Below are 7,470 nucleotides of genomic sequence, written 5' to 3' on the forward strand. Positions count from 1 at the left end.
TGTTTACATTTTTCCTCCCTAAGGTGCCATTCCTGTATCTTCTGGAGCATTTCCTTGCATAGTGACACAGGGATCACAAATCTCTTCCCTTCTGAAGACCAAATCTTCTACTACTGACAGTTGAGCTCTACATGCCCAGTCATCCCAAATACACATTGGAGATTCATCCTTAGTTGCTGGCCATCCTTTCTGTGTCTGAGTACCTCAATTTTTTCATCTGTCCCTGCTGTTGTTCTAATCCTCTGTTCTATCAGGAGATACTGGAATGGAGGTGACAATCATGTCAACGTAAGCCTGTATATCAGCGTTAATCTCTTGGCTACTCTTTTATTTCTTGTTGACTGTTTGAGACAATGCATTAGAAGCAAACATGTATTTTCCTGGTGTGCAGGTCATCTTTGCATCATATTTCTGCAGCCTTATCAACATGCACTGCAGCCTCATGGGACAGTCATTCAGTGGCTTTGATATAATTGAGATCAGTGGTTTATGGTCTGTCTCCACTTCAGAAGTTTGTCCACAGACATACTGATGGAACCTTTCACGTGGATATGTGCTATCAAGAAGCTCTTGCTCTATTTGAGCATAGTTGGCTTCCACACTTTTGAAGCCCTTGATCCATAGGCCACAGGTTGCTATGTGTCATCATGCTGCTGTAGTGGTACCGCCCAAAGGCTGTACTTGGATGCATGAGCCAAGATACTAGTACACCTCTCCAGATCATAAAACCTCAGCAGGGGTTCTTCCGTTGGGGATTCTTTTCAGCCTCTGGAAACACTCTTCTTGCTCATGAGACCAAATCCACCCATTTTGCTGCTCAAGGAGTGATCTAAATGGTGCTGAAGCAGTAGATTGTTGAGGGATAAACTTCACCAGGTAAATCACCATTCCCCAGGAAACATCTCACCTCCTCTTTGTTTTGAGGCCTCTCCATGTTCTCAATGACCAATGTCTTCCTTGGGTCAGGCTTCACTCCCTCTTCTGCTATGACATCTCCTATGAAAGACAGTGTCTTAAAAATCAAACTCACATTTCTCTTTTATTTAATTTCAGATTGACATTTCATGTCAAGTCGAGTGCCTGTCTCAGTAGTGCATCGTGTTCCTCCTTGGTGGACTCCCAAATGATGTCATCCATCATGGTCTTGACACCATGCCCTCAAAGATCATGAAGATGATTTTATGGTAGAATTCTGATGCAGACAGAATTCCATATGGTAATAAAGAAAACCCTATCTTCCCTGTGGTGTGTTAAAAGTACACAGTCTCAAACTTGACTCATCAATCTTCATCTGCCAAAAAACCAGATGACGTGTCAAGTTTGCTAAACCACTTGGCACCTAGAAACTGGAATATGATCTCCTCTCATGTTGGCAATTTAAAATGCTCTGCCTTGATGGCTTTGAGATCTCTGGGGTCTAGACATATCTGCAATGCTCCATGTTTCTTTTGCATGGTTGCCAGTGAGCTCACCCAATCTGTTGGTTCTTCAGTCTTCTGTATGACATTGATGCATTCCATGCATGCTACTTCTTGTCTGGATTTATGTCTAAGTGAAAACAGAACTTTCCTGCATGCAAGGACAACAGGAGCCACTGTCTCATCTACATGAGGTAAGGATCTGATCCCCTCAAAGACATCTGCGTGCTCTTCCATGTGGTCAAAGTGTGGTCATCTTTGGTCTGTGAAGCTCATTAAAAACTCCTTTCACCAGGCTGAGCTTTTCACATGCACTCAAACCTGATATTGGCTGTACCCTCTTTTCTACAGTCAGTAACTCTGCCTTCCTTGCTGTTGAAGTTCACTGTACAACCCCCTTTTACTGGAACTTTCTCTCCAGTATAGCCTGCCACTTTTAATTTCACTGGGTGAATCTTGTTTACACAACAGATTCACCTGAGCTACGGTGTCCAGCTTGAATAGAATTGCTGTCTCATTCACATTTACTGGAACAATCCATTCTGTCTTACCAGCTCCTGCAGTCTTTGGAGATTCTAGAAAAGACTTCCTCCACTTCTTCAGCAACCGCGTGCACCTTTCCCTTGGTAGCTCCCGCTTTGCAACACTTTATAAAATTCTTCTTCTTCCCGTAAATATTGCAGGATTTTCAGTAAGCAGAACACATCTTTGGGATGTGCCTACCTCTACATTTGCTGCTTGAGGCCACTTTTTTTTGCTTTACTGTTGCTCTAACATCAATTGTTATGAAGTGCTTCAAGCGATTGGTTATGGCACACATCAAACATAACCTACCGGTCATCCTCGACGTTTTGCAATTCGCCTACCGGAGCAACAGGTCAATGGTAGATGCCATCTCTCTGGCACTACAGTCCTCCTTAGAGCACCTGGAGAATAAAGATGCATATGTAAGGCTCCTTTTCATTGACTACAGCTCTGCCTTTAATACCATCATTCCAAATAAACTGATTCCTAAACTCCGGAACTGGGTCTTAGCACTCAGATCTGCAGCTGGATCTTCAACTTCCTCACAGACAGGACCCAGGCTGTAAAAATAAGGGACAAGCTCTCCTCTACAATCACTCTGAGCACTGGTGCCCCACAAGGCTGTGTACTCAGCCCCCTGCTGTACTCACTGTACACCCATGATGGTGTAGCCAAGTTTCCATCGAACTCAATATATAAGTTTGCTTATATATTTTTTAGATTTTAAACTTTTTTAGATTTGTTTTTACAAGACTGTTTAATGTCCTCTTCACAGTTAATAGATAAATATGATACCTGTAATACACATTTTTTCAGATATTTACAGGTTAGGAATTTTTTACGTGATTTTTTACTGAATTACCCCTCGGCCTGCTCTTTAAATTTGGTTTATGCTATTTTTCAGTTTAAACCTTTTCAAAAACGATTAATAGCTATCATTTACAAACAGTTAATGAACGCTTGCATGTCGCCTGGGAAGTATCTGGGAAGTAGATGCATCTGGGAAGTAGAACTTCAACATTCACTTTCAGATAATCAATGGAGTAAAATTTATTATTTAGTCAATAATTCATCTATCTGCGCATGTCATATCTTAAGTCAGTTTAAGATAGTACACAGGGTCCATATGTCCAAAGATAAATTGGCGCATATTTTTCCTAATATAAGCCCTATTTGTGACAGATGTAACGCAGAAGTGGCTACTCTTACTCAAATGTTTTGGTCATGTGTAAGTTTAAACAATTTTTGGAGGGATGTGTTTGGAATATTATCTAAAGTTATAGATGTGGATGTTCAACCTAATCCACTTACAGCAAATTTTGGGATTATTCCAGAGGAAGCAAGCAAGGTGTCTGCTTCCACCCAACATGTGATAGCTTTTTCAACTTTACTGACTAGGAGAGCTATTTTGCTACACTGGAAAGAATCTAACCCACCTACTGTTTTTTATTGGCTCTCCTCCATTATGTCATGTATAAGCTTGGAGAAAATTAGAAGCCGGACATTTGATACATCCTTTAATTTTGAATAAGTCTGGCGACCCTTTATTCAATATTTTCACATGATCTAATTAATTAATTAATTAATTTGTTTGTTTTTCTTTATTCTCTTTGGGGAAAATCCTAATCCGTGAAGGTTCAGAGATGACTGGAAAGATGTTTTTTTTCCTCTCTCTCTCTTTTAAAATTTTTTTTTATCCTCAATTGGACTGCCCAATCTTTCTTTTTCTTTCTTTTTTCTTTTTCTTTTTTTGTTTCAGTTTAGTTAGTGGGGTTTTTTTTTTCCTTTATCAAATAAAATTTCCAATCTTTTTTTTTATGATTGCTTTGAGGAGTTGTAGACTTTTTTTACCATTGTATATATAACAATGTAATATTTTACCTATTTGATTTTGACATTATATACTTTGTTTTTATTATTGCTGTTTATATGTCTTTCATATTATCTGTTTGCTAAACTCCTCCTCTGATTTGTATATTCTTTATTTGAAAATCAATAAAAAGATTGTAAAATGAAATGAAGTTTGCCGATGACACCACAATTGTAGGCCGTATCTCAGGTGATGATGAGTCTGAGTACAGAGAGGATATTAAGAACCTGGTGGCACGGTGCGAAGACAATAACTTATCCTTTAACATCAGCAAGACGAAGGAATTGGTTGTTGACTTCAGAAGGAGTAGCGGACTGCACGACCCCATCTGCATCAGTGGTGTGCAGGTGGAACAGGTCAAAAGCTTTAAGTTCCTCTGGGTGAATATCACAAATGACCTGACTTGGTCTAACCAAGCAGAGTCCACTGCCAAGAAGACCCACCAGCACCTTTACTTCCTGAGAAAGCTGAAGAAATTTGGCCTGTCCCCTAAAACCCTCACTAATTTTTATAGATGTACCGTAGAAAGCATTCTTCTAGGGTGTATCACAACCTCGTATGGAAGTTGTCCTGTCCAAGACCGGAAGAAGCTGTGGAAGATCGTGAACACAGCCCAGCACATCACACAAACCAATCTTCCATCCTTGGACTCACTTTACACCACACGCTGTCCGAGTAGTTCTGCCAGGATAATCAAGGACATGACCCACCCAGCCAACACACCTTTTGTCCCACAAAAAGAGAAAGAAAGATAGGGCTGGGGGAGATTATAGTGAGGGGGAAAAAGAGAGAGAAAGAGAACCAGGCTAAAATTATAGATAGGGATGGGGTAAGGGGTATCAACGGAGGTCTGTGAGTTGAATGTTCATGCCGGCAGGTAGGAAGCTACCTAGGCCGGAGATAAGGTATTGCTCCATCGACCTGCGCGTGGCCTCATCTTGACGGTAGAGGAGGCCATGGACAGACATATCGGAGTAGGAGTGGTCTGTGGAATTGAAGTGTGTGGCCACAGGGAGATCCCGCCACTGCTGGAGGACTGAGCACCGGTGTTCAGCGAAACGGTCTCCCAAGTATTCCATCCGGACCAGCTGCCTTCCGTACATTCACCCTGCTCAGGGTGGCGCAAACATCAGAGGTGGAAAGTGAGAGAGGCAGTTCATCAGGTGGGGGATCCGCTTTGAGGGTGACCTCCTTGAGGTTTGAGCCTCTACATCATTATCCAATTAGTCAGACCCCCTGCTCTCCAGTATGATCATGGCTGATCTTGTACTTCACTGTCATGTTACTGCATTGAGCCTGTGCTCCTTGCAAACCAAAAACACGGCGGCTTCTGTTTGGAATAAACTCAATGACTGAGCATCCACAGACCTCTTGCATAGAAAATTGCAAAGATTTACCAGCCTATTATAGTACAGTCCCTTGTAACCACAGGAGACTCACACCAGTCCTTTCATCTTTTCCATGCTCACCATCCAGGGATCCAACAGTTCCTCCTCTACTGATTCACTCATACAATGGCCAATCCACTGGGACCTTGGCCTCTGCCTCTTTTCGTCAAAGCCTCAGTTCCCCACTCCAACCCTTTCCCACTAACACTATGGCCACTCCTACTATGGCTGCTCCCACAATGCATAAACTTCATTTTTTTATGGGCCCATGTGAGACCCACATGCTAGGACAGTTGCCCTTTTCAATAATTCCCATGCCAGCACAAAGATTGCTCTCCCTACCCCAAAGTGAAAGAGTCTCCATTCTAAATGCCAACTGTTCATTTCCCTCCACAGATGCTGGCTGGCCTTCTGAGTTCCTCCACCAGCTTGTGTGTTGAATCACCACAGCAACCCTGGCCACACCCTATCAGGGTGATTCCCTTCCCCAATTCTCTCTAAACTTTCCTTTGTCTCTTTCCCAGCCCTGCTGAAGGGTTTTTGACCTGAACTGTTCACTCTGCTCATGCCCTCGAACCCACCCAGTCTTTTATTCTGCTTGTTGAAGAATTGCTGCCTCTTCTTTCAGAAGAGCAGACGGCTTTCTACAGATGACTTGCTGAAAATTATACGGCAAAATGTCTTCGAGTCGCTTCTAAAGGAGTTCATGAAGTCCTGACGCAGGGTTTTGACCTGAAATGTTGACGACTCCCACCCACCCTGTTTATATATGGTCATCCAGTAAGGAAGGAGGCATGGAGGGATGAGGATCTCCCCGGGCAGACTGCCTGGCAATGTTTAGGGGGTATGTTTGTGCCCGGGTAACTATTGAAAAAGAACACGCGCAGTCCACAGCGGCCTTGGAGGAGTTTCGAGACCGTTGGGCTCCGCGGGGTGTAAATGCCATCGTGGATAGAGATGGCAACATTCTGGTGTAATGTCTATTGTCTATTTGTAGTGCAGTAATTGTGTTTACCACTGTTTTGTATATATTGTATAGCACTGATATTTGTAATAAAGGATTTTGTAATAATAATAAAAAAAAAGAGATGCTGCTTGACCTGGTTGTCGGCTCCATGAAGTCCACCTGACACTGAAATGGCTGTGCTGGTCTTCGACAGGCTGTGCCTCGACTTCCAGTGACCCGGCCTCAGTCACCGCTGTTGTGGAATTTGCATGTTCCCTCCGTGACTGAATGGATCCCAAGGCTGCTAGATAAGTCGGCCACTGTAAGGTGCCCCTCGTATGTAAACGGTGACGGGAGAATCGGTGTGTGGGGGGTGAGGGAGTGAGGGGTATGGTTGGTGAGGGCGTTGGAGTTACTGAGCATGTGCGAGAATAACCACCAGGAAACTAAGAGGTGAAAGGGCTTGATTAGCCAAATGGCTTCCTTTTTTAAAAAATATAAGAAATTGTAGATTAGAAGAATTATTTTAAACCATTACCTTAACACGTGAGTCTCAAAGTTAAGGATGACGTTAGGAATCCAGATCCCTACTTTGCCTTGTTTTAACTGTGCAGGTATTATCAGCATCCCCTCCCGCGCCTCGGCACTCCCCCAGCTCGTCTCCCTGCCCCAGACCCTCTCCACCCCATACCCCTCTCCTTGGGACTTCCACCCGACTTTCCAGATGCAAACGACTTGTTCCTGGAACTTACCCGGCCGGCTGCGGGAAGCAGTTCCAACGCGGCGAAGAACCAGCGTGCGAGGCGGCGAACCTTCCCCAGGTGGGATGCTGAATGCCTTTGCGAAGTCTGCCTGATAAGGGCCAAGTTCAATGGATGAGCGTAATATTTTCCTTCCTGCGCTTGGCTCACAGTTCCTTCTCACAGTCCAGCGAGGCCGGATTATCATGTGGGAGTTACTGAGAAGCTGCATCTGCCGACGATTGACAATGAAAGTGTGAGAGGTGGGGAGTGGAGGGGTCCCTCTTATTTCTTCAGAAATAACCATCGAATCCTTTCCCATAGAGGGAGGGAAATTAGAGAATCTCAGGATGATATGGGCATTAAGAACTCTGGGTTCTATGGGTTCACAGGAAACACTGATGAAATCTCACAGTCTGGGAGTGATTGAAGGGGCGTTTCTCCAGGTTGTAGGGTTCCTGCATTACAGGAGTAGGTGTCTGTTGTAACAGGCCCTATCCTACTGAATGGTTTAATTATACCATAAGGTGGACACTTGACCGCGCTATCTATCTCGCCGTGACCGTGCACCTCACTCTCTCTT

This window comes from Hypanus sabinus, chromosome 1, assembly GCF_030144855.1.
Source record: "Hypanus sabinus isolate sHypSab1 chromosome 1, sHypSab1.hap1, whole genome shotgun sequence".
NCBI classification, from domain to species: Eukaryota; Metazoa; Chordata; class Chondrichthyes; order Myliobatiformes; family Dasyatidae; genus Hypanus; species Hypanus sabinus.